Source organism: Mirounga angustirostris, unplaced genomic scaffold, assembly GCF_029215605.1.
Source record: "Mirounga angustirostris isolate CCGP_5_RB_7025 unplaced genomic scaffold, mMirAng1.0.hap1 SCAF_3, whole genome shotgun sequence".
Classification (NCBI taxonomy): domain Eukaryota; kingdom Metazoa; phylum Chordata; class Mammalia; order Carnivora; family Phocidae; genus Mirounga; species Mirounga angustirostris.
The window spans coordinates 48,284,400-48,298,580 of record NW_026991711.1 but is presented as its reverse complement, the minus strand read 5'-3'; positions in this window follow the sequence as shown (position 1 = coordinate 48,298,580).

Genomic DNA, 14,181 nt, shown 5'->3' with positions numbered 1-14,181 from the left:
TTCTTTCTCTCTCTCTCAAATAAATAAATAAATAAATAAATAAATAAATAAATAAATAAATAAATAAAATATTTAAAAAATTTTGTAGTGGTATATGTGTCTTTTAAGTATTATTTGCTTAAAACAGGATCATCAGGCAAGAAAAACAAAAGAAACAAACAAACAAAAATGTCCACTGTTCAGACCTATTAAGGATGCTTAATAAGATAGTCAATTGTAAGATAAATAAAAATTCAATACTATTCTCCAACACCAGTTTGAAAGATAACCTAAGCTATATCACAGAGATTGTTTTTGAAATTTGAGGGATATAATACACAAACATCCAAACATATATTCAAAAAAGAAAAAAAATGTGGGCATCTACCTCCCATTAATCAAGACATACTTAAACTAAAACAAATTTTACAGAGTGTTAGTTGCATTTCAGGGTGTTACATCATTCCTTAAACCATAGACAATGCATAAAAGAGGAAAATAATGTTTCACAGAGTTAATGTTATATACTTCTAACAGTGTTTCTAACTGTATTTCCACTATATGAAAGTCTAATTAAGACTATATTGTAATGGTTTATCAGGATTTGGGAGAGAATTGACTCTGATGATGAATATTTGGTATTTTATAGGGTTGTGGGTTATAAGAGAATATATATTTGCCAAAACTATTAAAATACAATACTTAAAATCTGTGCATTTCACTGTATGCGATTTATGTCTTAATTCTTAACAGTCAAAAAAATGACATGGAGGATATGTTAGAAATTTGCTACCTCTTGAACTTCTCAACTCAATAGAGCATATATATAAAATTCAGTGATTAAAGGGTGGCAGAAATCTAAATTCTGAAGGCAGGGGTGATAGATTTCTTTACACAGAGTAAATCCCAGTTCTCCTGCTTTGTACTAGATTTAAGAAATTAAGGCTTTTTTTAACAACAATATACCTGCATTGATTTCTGTAACTTTCTCTCCATGCATAAATAATTAGGCCCCTGATGATGGAAATGCATTTTCTATTAAACCAAACTTCTTTTAATAAATACAACTTTTTATTTTGTGCTTTAAAATGCATATATACTCTGGGTGTGAGGTATTAGAAATACATTTAATTAGAGTCTGGATATGTATGATTTCAACACTCAAAAAGATGAGATTGGTATAATAATAAAAGATAAACCAATTTTAAAATGTTTTCATTTTCAACTCTGTTATATTTAAAGCCACTAGTGAAAACTCCTCTATGTAAAATGAAATATGACAACATGAGATTAAATTAGAATATGAGATACAGAAAAAAATGTTTTCAGTTTTGTAAGATTCTTGAATTAGGTGTCAAAACAATACCAGCAAAAATCTTAAATAATGAACAATGTAGATCAAACATGATAAATTGCCTTCCAAAAGAGAATACTGAAAGAAATAGAAAATAAATTCCCTCTGAAAATAAAATGCTGCACATTTAAGCAAAAAAGACTGTCATCATACTACAACTTTAATGCCATCTCTGTAATTTCACATATCATGCTGATAGATGACATATGATATTTGACATGGCAAGAATTTCAAAGCTTCCAATCTAGAAAATAATATTGTAATGAAAACTGAGGCAAGCTGCCTTGCTAAGACAAAACATTTTAGTTTCAAAAAATTCAAATAAACAAAATTATTCTAGAACATATTATTTTAATTAAGGAAATATAAATAATTTAGAATGAAGTAAAATTTTGCTAATTTGGTCATATTTGTGTAAAAGTCCATTGAAATCAGCAGGCAATTTAAGTCATAAAAGACATGACATTTATATAAACTAAAAGATTTTGTTTTCAATTATGTGTTTTTTTGATCAATAAATGGCTAATTGCTTAACTTCTCAGAGAACCTAAATAAATAGATGTTTTAAATGTGTCCACAGGCTTGTATTTTATTGAGTAGTTGGTGAGGAACAACATGAGAAATTAGTCAGAAACATGTTTGTATTTTTACTTCTCTACTTCCTTATATCTTTGGGCATGTTGTTACTTGTCTCAGAGACTGCTTTTGAGACATAAAGTAGAAATAGCAATATTTATTTCATGTGGTTGATAAAAAAAACAAGTGACAAATATATAAAGTTTTAGGCAAGTGGCTGGCTAAGGGTAGTAGATTAATAAACGCTAATTTCCTTTACTTTTACTATTTTTTTGAAAATATGTAATTGTTGAAAATGTTTATTACACACATTTTTAATATTGTGAATATACTTAAATAATTTTTCTTTAATATTGTAGTTCTAGTGTTTAGTTAAGCATAAATTAGATTAAGAAAAAATATATTATAGATAATACATATCATAAGGCATGGAAAGCCAGTCAACATAAGAGACATTAATGCAGCATTTGCAATATTAGAATTCTACTCCTTCATTATATTTTTATGAGTTAATTTTTTTCACCAGAAAATAAGATTAAAATGCCAAGATAAAGTCATGACATTTAATATCAATATTTACACTTAAAAAGTAAAGTCCTTTAATTCATGGACAAAAAAAACTCCAGAATATCTAATATTAAACATTATCAAGTTGTATCAGGTTCTTGGATTATTACAGTCCTGAAGACCCCTAGTAATTTATTTCATAAGTTTTTTATGTTCCCTTAAGATTCACCTCTGAGTTGTAATTATAGTAAACTATGCTTACCATCCTATTTTTGATGTTATGATACATAATGATTTAAAACTAATATTTTCCACAGATTCACTTATAAAGAGAACTGCTTTGATAAGGTGCATTTATATAAAATGTGCATTCACTTCAGTTGATTAAAGAGCTCAATAGAGATTATATCCTTTCATACCACTTTAATTTTCATTTGTAACTGAGATTTCCTAAACTAGTAAGAAATATAATTTAAGTAGAAGAAAAAAATATTCAATAGCAAGTTCTCAGACATAAAAATGACAATTTATACTTCCACTGTTATTTCTTCATCCAGACAAGTAGTCTCAACTAATCCCTTTGTCTTTTTAAAATATCTTCTAAAAAGCATTTTGAGATATACAGGGAAGTTCTTTCCAATAGAGTTATCATCTCAAATCCTCTATAATTTAATTGAAAATGATAGAAGGTTTTCTTTTTTTTTTTTTTTTTTAGATTTTTTCTCTTTTTTTTTAATTTTAGAGAGAGAGTGCAGGAGCAGGGGGAGGGGCAAGGAGAGGGACAAAAGGACTCCACATTGAACTCAGAGCCCAATGTGGGGCTCAAACCCACGACCCTTAGATCAGGACCTAAGCCAAAATCATGAGTTGGCTGCTCAACCAACTGAGCCACCCGGGTACCCTGAGAGGAGGTTTTCTAATCTAATTTGTCATTTTCATTTAATTTTTTGAAATATGCAGATTATGATAGGTTTCTTAAAATACACTGAAGTTTGGGGTGCCTGGGTGGCTCAGGCGTTGTCTGCCTTCCGCTCAGGTCATGATCCCAGGGTCCTAGGACCGAGCCCCGCATCGGGTTCCCTGCTCCGCGGGAAGCCTGCTTCTCCCTCTCCCACTACCCCTGTTTGCGTTCCCTCTCTCGCTGTGTCTCTCTCTGCCAAATAAATAAATAAAATCTTTAAAAAAAAAAATACACTGAAGTTTGACTGATACCAAGAAGTTCGAACTTATATTTGTGAGAAAAGTAATTAAGAATTATTTTTGTTAAAATGCTTTCTTACAAAACAGATGAACATGGGGGAAAAAGGAGGCAGAGAGAGAGAGAGAGGCAAACCATAAAACAGACTCTTAGCTATAGTGAACAAACTGAGCGTTGTTGGGGGAGTGGGTGGGGGATGGGCTATATGGGTGATGGGTATTGAGGAGGGCACTTGTTGTGATAAGCACTGGGTGTTATATGTAAGTGATGAATCACTCAATTCTACTCCCGAAACTAATATTACACTACATGTTAACTAACTAGAATTTAAATAAAAACTTTGAAACAAAAATAAATAAATAAATACTAAAATAAATAAATAAAATAAAATAAATGCTTTCTTTAAAATTGCTTTCTGCAGGAAATAAAAAGTTCCAGAAATATTCTAAGAAATGTTTGACTTTCTTTCAATGCACATATGTAGGTAACTTTAAATGGCATCGTATATTAAAGTATTTTTTTTAAAAAAGATTGTCAGATATTAAAGGATTTGACACACTAAGACTAGAATCAATGTAACAAACAATATGATACATTTAACCTGCTTTGTCTCACATTACATAATGAAAACTTTGTTTACAAGCTTATTTTAACAGATTGTGGCAAAAATCTGCCAGAGTAGTATATATAAAGACAAAAGAAGCAGGAGTTGGAAGAGGAAGTTTAGATTGCACTTTCCACACACTTTGAGTGTGTTCATGCACATTACATCTACTACATCAGAGGATTTTGTTTTCTGCTTCATAAAGGGAGGATTATACAAGCTGTTTCCACTAGTTCATAGGGATACCAAAAAGATAAAATGATTAATTCACGTCAAAGTGCCTTGTAAGTTGAGAATTAATGGAAATATAAGGCGGTGCTGTTTCTAACATACAATATTCATCATCATTATCATCATCATCATTACTATAATAATAATACACAAATAGATTCCAGTGTAAACCTAAACATAAAACTGATTTCTAATGCCTTCATATGGTGAAATTTTCTGAATCTATTCCCTGTTGATGTTGGAGTATCCTAACACCAGGAACCCACTGACTAAGAATGGAGAGGCACAGTGATCCAAACCTGTTGATCATTCTCAGTTTTCTGTGATCTATGAAAAATCAGAATTTTATCCTGCTTCCTATTATGTTTTTAGCCCTTTGGGTTTAATGTTATTATCAGTCTCTCCTGCTTTTACAAACCAGCTGGACACAATGATTAGAATGACTTTTAACCAACTTTAGCCTGAGGAAAAATTTTAACTGCTACTGTAGAACACAATACTTGGTACCAAGCAGGACACAACACTGTCCTTATGGTGAAGAATTACAAAGCCTGTTAAAACACCATAGGAAAAAAAATGCAATTTTAAAATATAAATGTGGAAAATTGAGTCTTTCGAATCTTATTGTAAATAATTTAGCAATAACCATTTCTGCTAGAAGTAAAATAAATGCTAAGGCATATTTCATTACTTTCATTTATTCATTCATTCAAACAAATGTATTGATCACCTACATTAGCTTTATGGACTACTAAGTCAAATATTGTGGAGACCTTTTCCTCTTGTTCAGTGAAGACAACCAAAAATCACACTAACAAACGAGACAAGGGAGCTGATGGAAATATGTTCAATATATATAGGAGCAAAGAGGAGAAACTTCAACATAAAGGCCCAAAAGGCTTAATAAACAATGAGGTTATTAAATTTCAGTATCAAAGCATTATAACATATATGCAAAAAATAACAAAGCCTCAAAATATATGAAGCACATATTGAAAGAACTAAAAGGAGAAATAGTTGCACAATAATAGTTGGAAACTTCAATACATAACTTTCAGTAATGGATACAACATCTAGACAGAGATCAATAAGGAAATTAAGGGCTTGAACAATATTAAAGATGAACTAGATCTAACAAACTTATATAAAATCCTCCAGTCAAAAATAGTAGAATACTTATTATTTTTAAATACACATGGAATGTTCTCCAGGAGAGACCATGTTAAGCCACAATACAAATCTTAAAAAATTTAAAAATATTTAAATTATAAAAAGTGTTTTCCAAAACCACAAAGGAAGAAATCTAGAAATCAATAAACAAAAATGTGGAAATTAAACAACTTATTATTAAACAATGAATAGGACAAAGAAGAAATGACAGGGGAAATCAGAAAATACAGGAAGACAAATGAAAATGAGAACACAGCATACCAAAACTCAAAGGATGCAGTAACGACAGTATTCACTGAGAAACTTAGACCAGTCAAAGTCTACATTAAAAAAAGAAAAACATCAAATCAATAATCTAATGTTATGCCTTGTGGAACTAGAAAAAGAACCAACAAAATCCAAAGCCAGAGGATAAAAGAAGGATAATAAAGATTATAGAGAAATGAAATGCAAATGGGGGAAAATAAGAGAATCAATAAAACCAAAAACTGGTTCTTCAAAAAGATCAATGGAATTGACAAACCTTTAGCTAATCTGACAGAGAAAAAAGAAAGAAGATGGAAATAACTAAAACCAGAAATGAAAGTGGGGTTATTACTATTAAACCATTACTACTATTAAAAAATTTTAAAAAAGTATTATAAGAAAATTCTATAAACAGTCACATATTGACAAATTAATTAACCTAGATTAATTGGATAAATTTCTAGAGACACAAACTCAATAACGAATAGACAATCTCAGCATCTTATCACAAATAAGCAAGTTGAATAGGTAACCAAATAAATCAAATCAAAGTCCAGCATTTGCTTCACTGGCAAATGCTACCACAAATTTAAAGATGAATTAACAACATCCTCCTCAAACTCTTCAAAAAATTGAAGATGAGGGAGCTCTTTCTAACTCATTCTATGAGGTCTGTCTGCATTATTCTAATATCAAGACATAAAGAAATCACACAAAAAAATTACAGACTAAAAACCTTCATGAATATAAGATGTAAAAACTCTCAACAAAATACGGCAAAATAAATTCAATAGCATATTAAAAGGATTATACATCCTGACCAAGTGCAATTTATCCCAGGGATGCAAGCGTAGTTCAACATGAGAATATAATGAATATAATCTCTATTCACAAATGACACAATTCTATATATACAATATCTAAGGAATTCACAAGAAAGATTCTAGAGCTAATAAAACAGACTAATCAAAGTTGCAAAGTACAAGAGCAACATAAAAATCGGTTGTGTTTGAATGGAGCCACAATAAATAAATTTGAAAAAGACATTAAGTAAACAATTCCATTTACAATTACATCCAAAGGGACAAAATAACTAGTGTTTAATTAACAAAGGACGTGTAAGACTGGTATAAGGAAAACTAAAAAAGAAAGAAAGAAAGAAAGAAAGAAAGAAAGAAAGAAAGAAAGAAAGAAAGAAAGAAAGAAAGAAAGAAAGAAAGAAAGAAAGAAAGAAAGAGAAAGAAAGAAAGAAAGAAAGAAAGAGAAAGAAAGAAAAGGAAAGAAAGAAAGAAAGAAAGAAAGAAAGAAAGAAAGAAAGAAAGAAAGAAAGAAAGAAAGAAAGAAAGAAAGAAACATTGCTGAAAGTAATTTAAGAAGAGGGGAGTGACATCAGCAAGATGGTGGAATAGGAGGTTTTAGTTGGTTAAGCCAGGTGGTTGTGCTACTTTGTTACAAAAGTCCTGGCAAACTAATACAACTGTAAACTAAATGTAACAGATATATACAGCACACCCCACTCAATTGTAACAGAATACACATTCTTCTCAAGTACCCAAGAAACATTTTCCAGGATAGACCATATGTTAGACCACAAAACAATTTTCAATAGATCTTAAAAGCTAGAAGCTAGGGGCACCTGGGTGGCTCAGTCGTTAAGCATCTGCCTTCGGCTCAGGTCATGATCCCAGGGTCCTGGGATCGAGCCCCGCATCGGGCTCCCTGCTCTGCGGGAAGCCTGCTTCTCTCTCTCCCACTCCCCCTGCTTGTGTTCTGCTCTCGCTGTGTCTGTCTCTGTCAAATAAATAAAATCTTTAAAAAAAAAAAAAAAAGCTAGAAGCTAGAAATCTATAACAGAAGGAAAATTGAAAAAATTCATAAATATGTGGCAATTAAGAAACAGAGTCAAAAATACTTAAGAGCACAAAGGAAAAAAAACACCATTATCTCAGTTAATGCAGAAAAAACATTTGACAAAATCTAACATACTTTCCTGACAAAAAGCATACAGAGAACTAGGAAGAGAAGGGAATGCCTCAACGTGATTAAACATATTTATGAAAAATGCACCATAACACTGTGAATTGTGAATTGAACATTATAAATGTATAAATTATACTGAATGTTCACTTTATGAAATGTTTTTGTTTTTTTAAAGATTTTACTTATAAAAAAAGAGAAGAAGATAGTAGGAAGGGAAAATGAAGGGGGAGAAATCGGAGGGGGAGATGAACCATGAGAGACTATGGACTCTGAGAAACAAACTGAGGGTTCTAGAGGGGAGGGGGTGGGGGATGGGTGAGCCTGGTGATGGGTATTAAAGAGGGCACATACTGCATGGGGCACTGGGTGTTATACACAAACAATGAATCATGGAACACTACATCAGAAACTAATGATGTAATGTATGGTGATTAGCATAACATAATAAAATAAAAAAAAACATGAAAAAAAGATTTTACTTATTTATTTGACACACAGAGAGAGAGAGAGAGGGAGAGAGAGAGTACAAAGTGGGGGAGGGGAGCGGCACAGCAGCAGGAGAGGGAGAAGCAGGCTCTCCTCTGAGCAGGGAGCCTGACACAGGGCTTGATCCCAGGACCCTGAGATCATGACCTGAGCCAAAGGCAGATGCTTAACCGACTGAGCCACCCAGATGCCCCCTGAATGTTCACTTTAAAATGGTTACTTTTATGTTATGTGCATTTCATCTCGGGTCTAAAAAAGGACAAGATAAAAATTTACATTTTTTATCTTTATCCTGAAATTTGTGGAGTTTCTAAGTGTTATAGAAGTACAATATTAACCAAAACATTCAAATATGGAATTGATGGCTCATGATGAAATGCAGGAGACTTTGAACAGGGCTCCTCTTCATCTCTATCATTATTGAGAATCTGCATGTTTCCTGACAGCTTTTATTTGATCTTTTCATTTTCATAAATACACTAAGAGTTCTTAGAGCACTCATTCCCTTATATCATATATATTTTATTCTCTATTCTATTTATCATCTGTCATTTTTGTTGATATATAAGAGAAAGGTCACATTTCTTCTTCCATGGTATATATAGATTGCACAATTTTATGTCTTTGATAATCAGATGCTGAACATATCAGGCAAGAAATCTTGGGTCTTAATATAGCGTATTAAATGCACAGATTTAGGGATTTACTAGAGGAAACACTGTTTATAACCAGATTAGTGATGATGAAATGCTATAAATTCTGGGAAAAAAATCTATGCAAATGGTTATTCTACAAGGACAGTCACCTGTAGGTGGGCATCCCCCTAACTTTCCTGTTTGTTGTTTTTCCCGATGATTCTGTTTCTGTGTTACATTATGTTGTTATCTTGACAGATGAGAGCAAATTGGGAGGAAAATGGGAAGACATTTTAATGATACAGCTTCAGTGATACTAAGATTGTAAAAGCATCCTACATTTATTTATTTATTTATTTATTTATTTATTTATTTATTTATTTATTTATTTATTTATTTAGAGAGAGCACGTGTGTGAGTGGAAGAGGGGCAAAGGGAAGGGAGTGAAATCTCAGGCAGACTCCCCCTACGTGGGGCTCGATCTCAGGACCCTGAGATCATGACCTGAGCCAAAATCAAGAATCCGAAGCCCAACCAACTGACCAACCAGGTGCTCCCCAAGACAAGTAACTTTCGACAATTCATCTCCCTTTAAGGTCCACAGATTTTATTTCTTCTCCTCTCATTCAATCCTCCACACATCAAACCTAGGGACCTATTCTTTTTATATGGAATTATAATCTCTTATGAAGTTTAGAACTGAGATGTGGGACTGAACACACATACAAAATGGAAAGTTTCTGGGGCAAATCTACATTAGCTATGATCCATCTACTACCCACCCACATACTTAAAGTGACAGAGAGACCTGCACTTTTTCCTGGGTTGACAGGAGTGGTAGAAAGAGAATGGCGTTTTTTGTAAAAATTAAAATAAAGGCCCGAAGACATACTACTGTATGAAAATGCTAATGCTCAATCTTTTCAAATTGTTTATGTAGAAGAAAATATTTTTTTCAATCTATCACAAACCATTACTTTTTAAAAATACAGTAAAAGGCAATATAGAAAAATAAAACAAAAGTCATATAGAATAAAAACTCAATATAGTTAGCAGACAAAAAATTACCATGTTAAGTTGTTAGCAAAACATATAAATTCTTATGCTCAATTTTGGTACTTATGTCACAGGCTCTGATCAAACAGTTCTCATATCAGCTTGGGCCCAAAACCACTGCTCTGTAATGGTACTCTTCAGAACATTTTTTTTTTTTTCTCATATGTGACTATCCGCTGTAATGCAAGGGGATTAAAAAAGAAGTATTGATGTCTAGGTTCTATGAGTGAGACATCAATATCTCAATTTCATAATGGATATAACAACTAGATAGGATACCAAAAAGAAATGGAAGTCTCAAACAAAACTACAAGCCAACTAAACATAACAGACATCTATAGAATGCTCTACCCCAAAACACAAGAATGCATATTCATGTGCACGAGAATGTACATGAGATATTCTCCAGGAGAAATCATACCATATACTAAGCCATAAAATAAGTCTCAATAGATTTAAAAGAATTGAAAATATACAAAGTATATTTATTTGTAACTGAATAAAATTTAAAATAATAATTGAAAGATATTGGGGCGCCTGAGTGGCTCAGTCGGTTAAGCGTCTGCCTTCAGCTCAGGTCATGATCCCAGGGTCCTAGGATCGAGCCCCGCATCGGGCTCCCTGCTCAGCGGGGGAGCCTGCTTCTCCCTCTCCTCCCCGCTCGGTGTTCTCACTCGCTATCTCTGTCTCTGGCTCTCAAATAAATAAAATCTTTAAAAAAAAATAAATAATTGAAAGATATTTGGGAAATTCATGATATGTGAATTTTAAAGATGTTTCTAAATTATCAATGAGTTATAGATGAAATATAAAAGGAAATCAGAACATACTTGGAGATGAATGAAAGTGAAGACAACATACCAAAACTTATGAGTCACTGCAAGCATTATTTAGATGCAATAGCTATACAATCTTGAAAAAGAAAAAAGCTGCAGTACTCCTCAATTTCAAAACTCTCTCACCAACACTTACCTCTTGTCTTTTTGATAATAGCCATCCTAACAGAGTATATTATCTTTTTTTTTTTTCTTTTTTTAAGAGGGGAAGGAGTGGGGGGGGGCGGCAGAGAGAGAGGTAGAGAGACAGGGAGAGAGAAAATCTTAAGCAGGATCCAAGCCTAGCAAGGAGCCTGACAAGGGCTCTATCTCACAACCCTGAGGTTATGAACTGAGCTGAAATGCTTAACAGACTGAGCCACCCAGGCACCCCAATGTTGAACATCTTTTTATATACCTATTGGCCATTTGTATGTTTCCTCTGGAATATTGTTCATTCCTTTGTCCTTTTTAAATTGAGTTATTTGATTCTCCCTCTCCCACTCCCCTTGTTTGTGTTCCCTCTCTCACTGTGCCTCTCTCTGTCAAGTAAATAAAATCATAAATAAATAAATAAATAAATAAATAAATAAATAAATAAATAAATAAATTGAGTTATTTGGTTTTTTGCCACTGAGTTTATGAGTTCCTTATATATTTTCAGTGTTAACCCCTGATTTAGATATGTGGTTTGCAAATATTTTCTCTCCCATCTCTGTAGATAGTGTTTGTGTTTTCATTTTGTTGATTATCATGTGTGGGTGTATTTTTTTTTGCCAAATTCTTTCTCCAAAGCTTTCAGATGATTTCCAAAGTCTATTAATATCATAGGTTAAAATGATTGATTTACAAATGTAACAACAACCTTGTATTCGTGAAATAAATTCCACTTAGTCAACATGTCGAGAGCATTTTCTCTCTCTCTCACTCTCTCTCTTTTTTTTTTTTTTTTTTTTTTTGGTATTGTTGAATACAACTTGTTAAAGTTTTGTTAAGAATTTTGGCATATATATTTATAAGGGATATGAATTCAAGTTTTATTTTCTTATAATGTCTTCATTTAGTTTTGATATCAGGATAACACTGACATCATTCAGTGAATTGATAAATATCCCTGTGATGATTAATTTTGTGTCAATTTGATTGGCTTACAGGATGCCCAGATATCTGGTGACATGTTGCTATATTTGTGACAGTTTTCTGCAAAGGATTAGCATTTGATTCAATAGACTAAGTGAAGAGATTCACCCTCACCCTGGGGAGGCATCGTCCAATCCCTTGAGGGTCCAAATGGAACAAAAAAGCAAAGGAAGGACCAATCATTTCTTTCTTGTGGAGCTGGGACTTTGGCCTTCTCCTGCCTTCAGACATTGGACCTGCTTTTGGACTCCTAGGACTTAACCAGTGGCTCCCCTGGGTCTCAAGTCTTCGGCCTTGGACTGAATTATATCCTGGTTTTCCTGGCTCTCCAGCATGCAGATGGCAGATTGTGGGAGAAATCTTTGCCAAATCTTACCTATACTTCATATACTGATTTATATATATGTCATATTCCTTTAATTAAGAAAGTACTTATTTGTTGAAATCAAAAGATACAAAGTGTGTTTTTTTTAAAGATTTTATTTATTTATTTGAGAGAGAATGTGAGAGAGAGAGAGAGAGAGCACATGAGAGGGGGTAGGGTCAGAGGGAGAAGCAGACTCCCTGCCGAGCAAGGAGCCCAATGAGGGACTCGATCCCGGGACTGCAGGATCATGACCTGAGCCGAAGGCAGTCGCTTAACCAACTGAGCCACCCAGGCGCCCCCAAAGTGTGTTTGATATTGATTGATTGGGGCTTGATTAGTAAGTATGAACAATAATGAATTTAGCAGATGTAAGAGCACCTGGGTAAAACATGCCAAGTTTTCTTATATAATTTCTTTAATGTTTACTTGTTCTATCTGAAAAGTTAATAGTTCATGAGTGTTTTATCATAAGCATAACTTAAATAATTTATGTATTTATTTGTCAGAGAGGGAGAGAGTGGGAGAGAGAGCATGAGCAGGAGAGAGCAGCAGGCAGAGGGAGAAGCAGACTCCCCACTGAGCAGGGATCCCAAAGCAGGATTCGATCCCAGGACCCTGGGATCATGACCTGAGCTGAAGGCAGACACTAAGCCACCCAAGTGTCTCTAAAGAAAACATTTAATTCAAGTATCAGATATTGAGGCTACTCTGTATCAAATAAATATCAGCTTATTGACAAAATAATTTTTAAAAAATCCTTGATAAAGAAATAGCCTCAAATGTCATGGATTTTTTTTTTTTTTAAATAAAGTAATTACATAACAAAAATGCATGTACAATGTGCCATGTTTAAAATTTCCAAGTACTAATATGTGTAGTATAAAAAAAATGCTAGAGGTGTGCCTTGGTGGCACAGTGAGTTAAGTATCTGACTTTTGGTCTAGGCTCAGGTCATGATCTCAGGGTCCTGCGATGAACCCCTCATCAGGCTCCATGCTCAGTGTGGAGTCTGCTTGAGATTCTCTCTCTCCCTCTCCGTCTGCCCCTCTCACTCATGCTGTCTCTCTCTGTCTATCTCTCTCTCTCTCTCTCTAAAATGAATAAATAAAACCTTTAAAAAATGCTAAAGGTACTATATGTTGGCTAATTGAACATAATAAAAAAAATGCTAGAGGTACACAGGAAGGAAAAACAACATCAGTTTAAAGATATTAGTAAATGGCTCTATGAATTTATGTTTTGGAAGATTGGGGATATGAAGAAAACTTTTATTAGCTCATGGAACAAGTTGCTCTTAGAATACATTATTAGACATAGTCAGTAAGTGAACATTTCTGGTTCAAAACTCACATCACCAGTTACCATTTTCAGTATTTGTTCTTAACCTATCAGTTGCCATTATAATTGGGTTGTAATCATTAAAAACTGTTACAGCTATGGCACTTTCCCCACTTAGTAATCTTTTAATTTTAAAATAATATTCTGCATTAAAAATATATGGACATAATTTAGCCTACAAAATATTTATTATTTCTATAGGACATCAAGACATGTAATGAAACATTTAGAATTTATTAATAAACATCTCTAGTTTATTCAAATAATAATATTCTAGATCTCTGGATATTATTACTGTAATTTCAGCTGGGATGATTGGTACAGTTGATACTTACCCAAAACTTTTATAGATATTATACATTTTTTTAAATGGATGAGTTTATATAAAGATGTTACATTCTTAAACCCTATTCACTAAAAATTCAAAAACAACTAAAAGCTTTTTGTACCCTAATGTGTATAACATGAAACCCCAGAGTTGTCAAGCTCCCTTCAATTT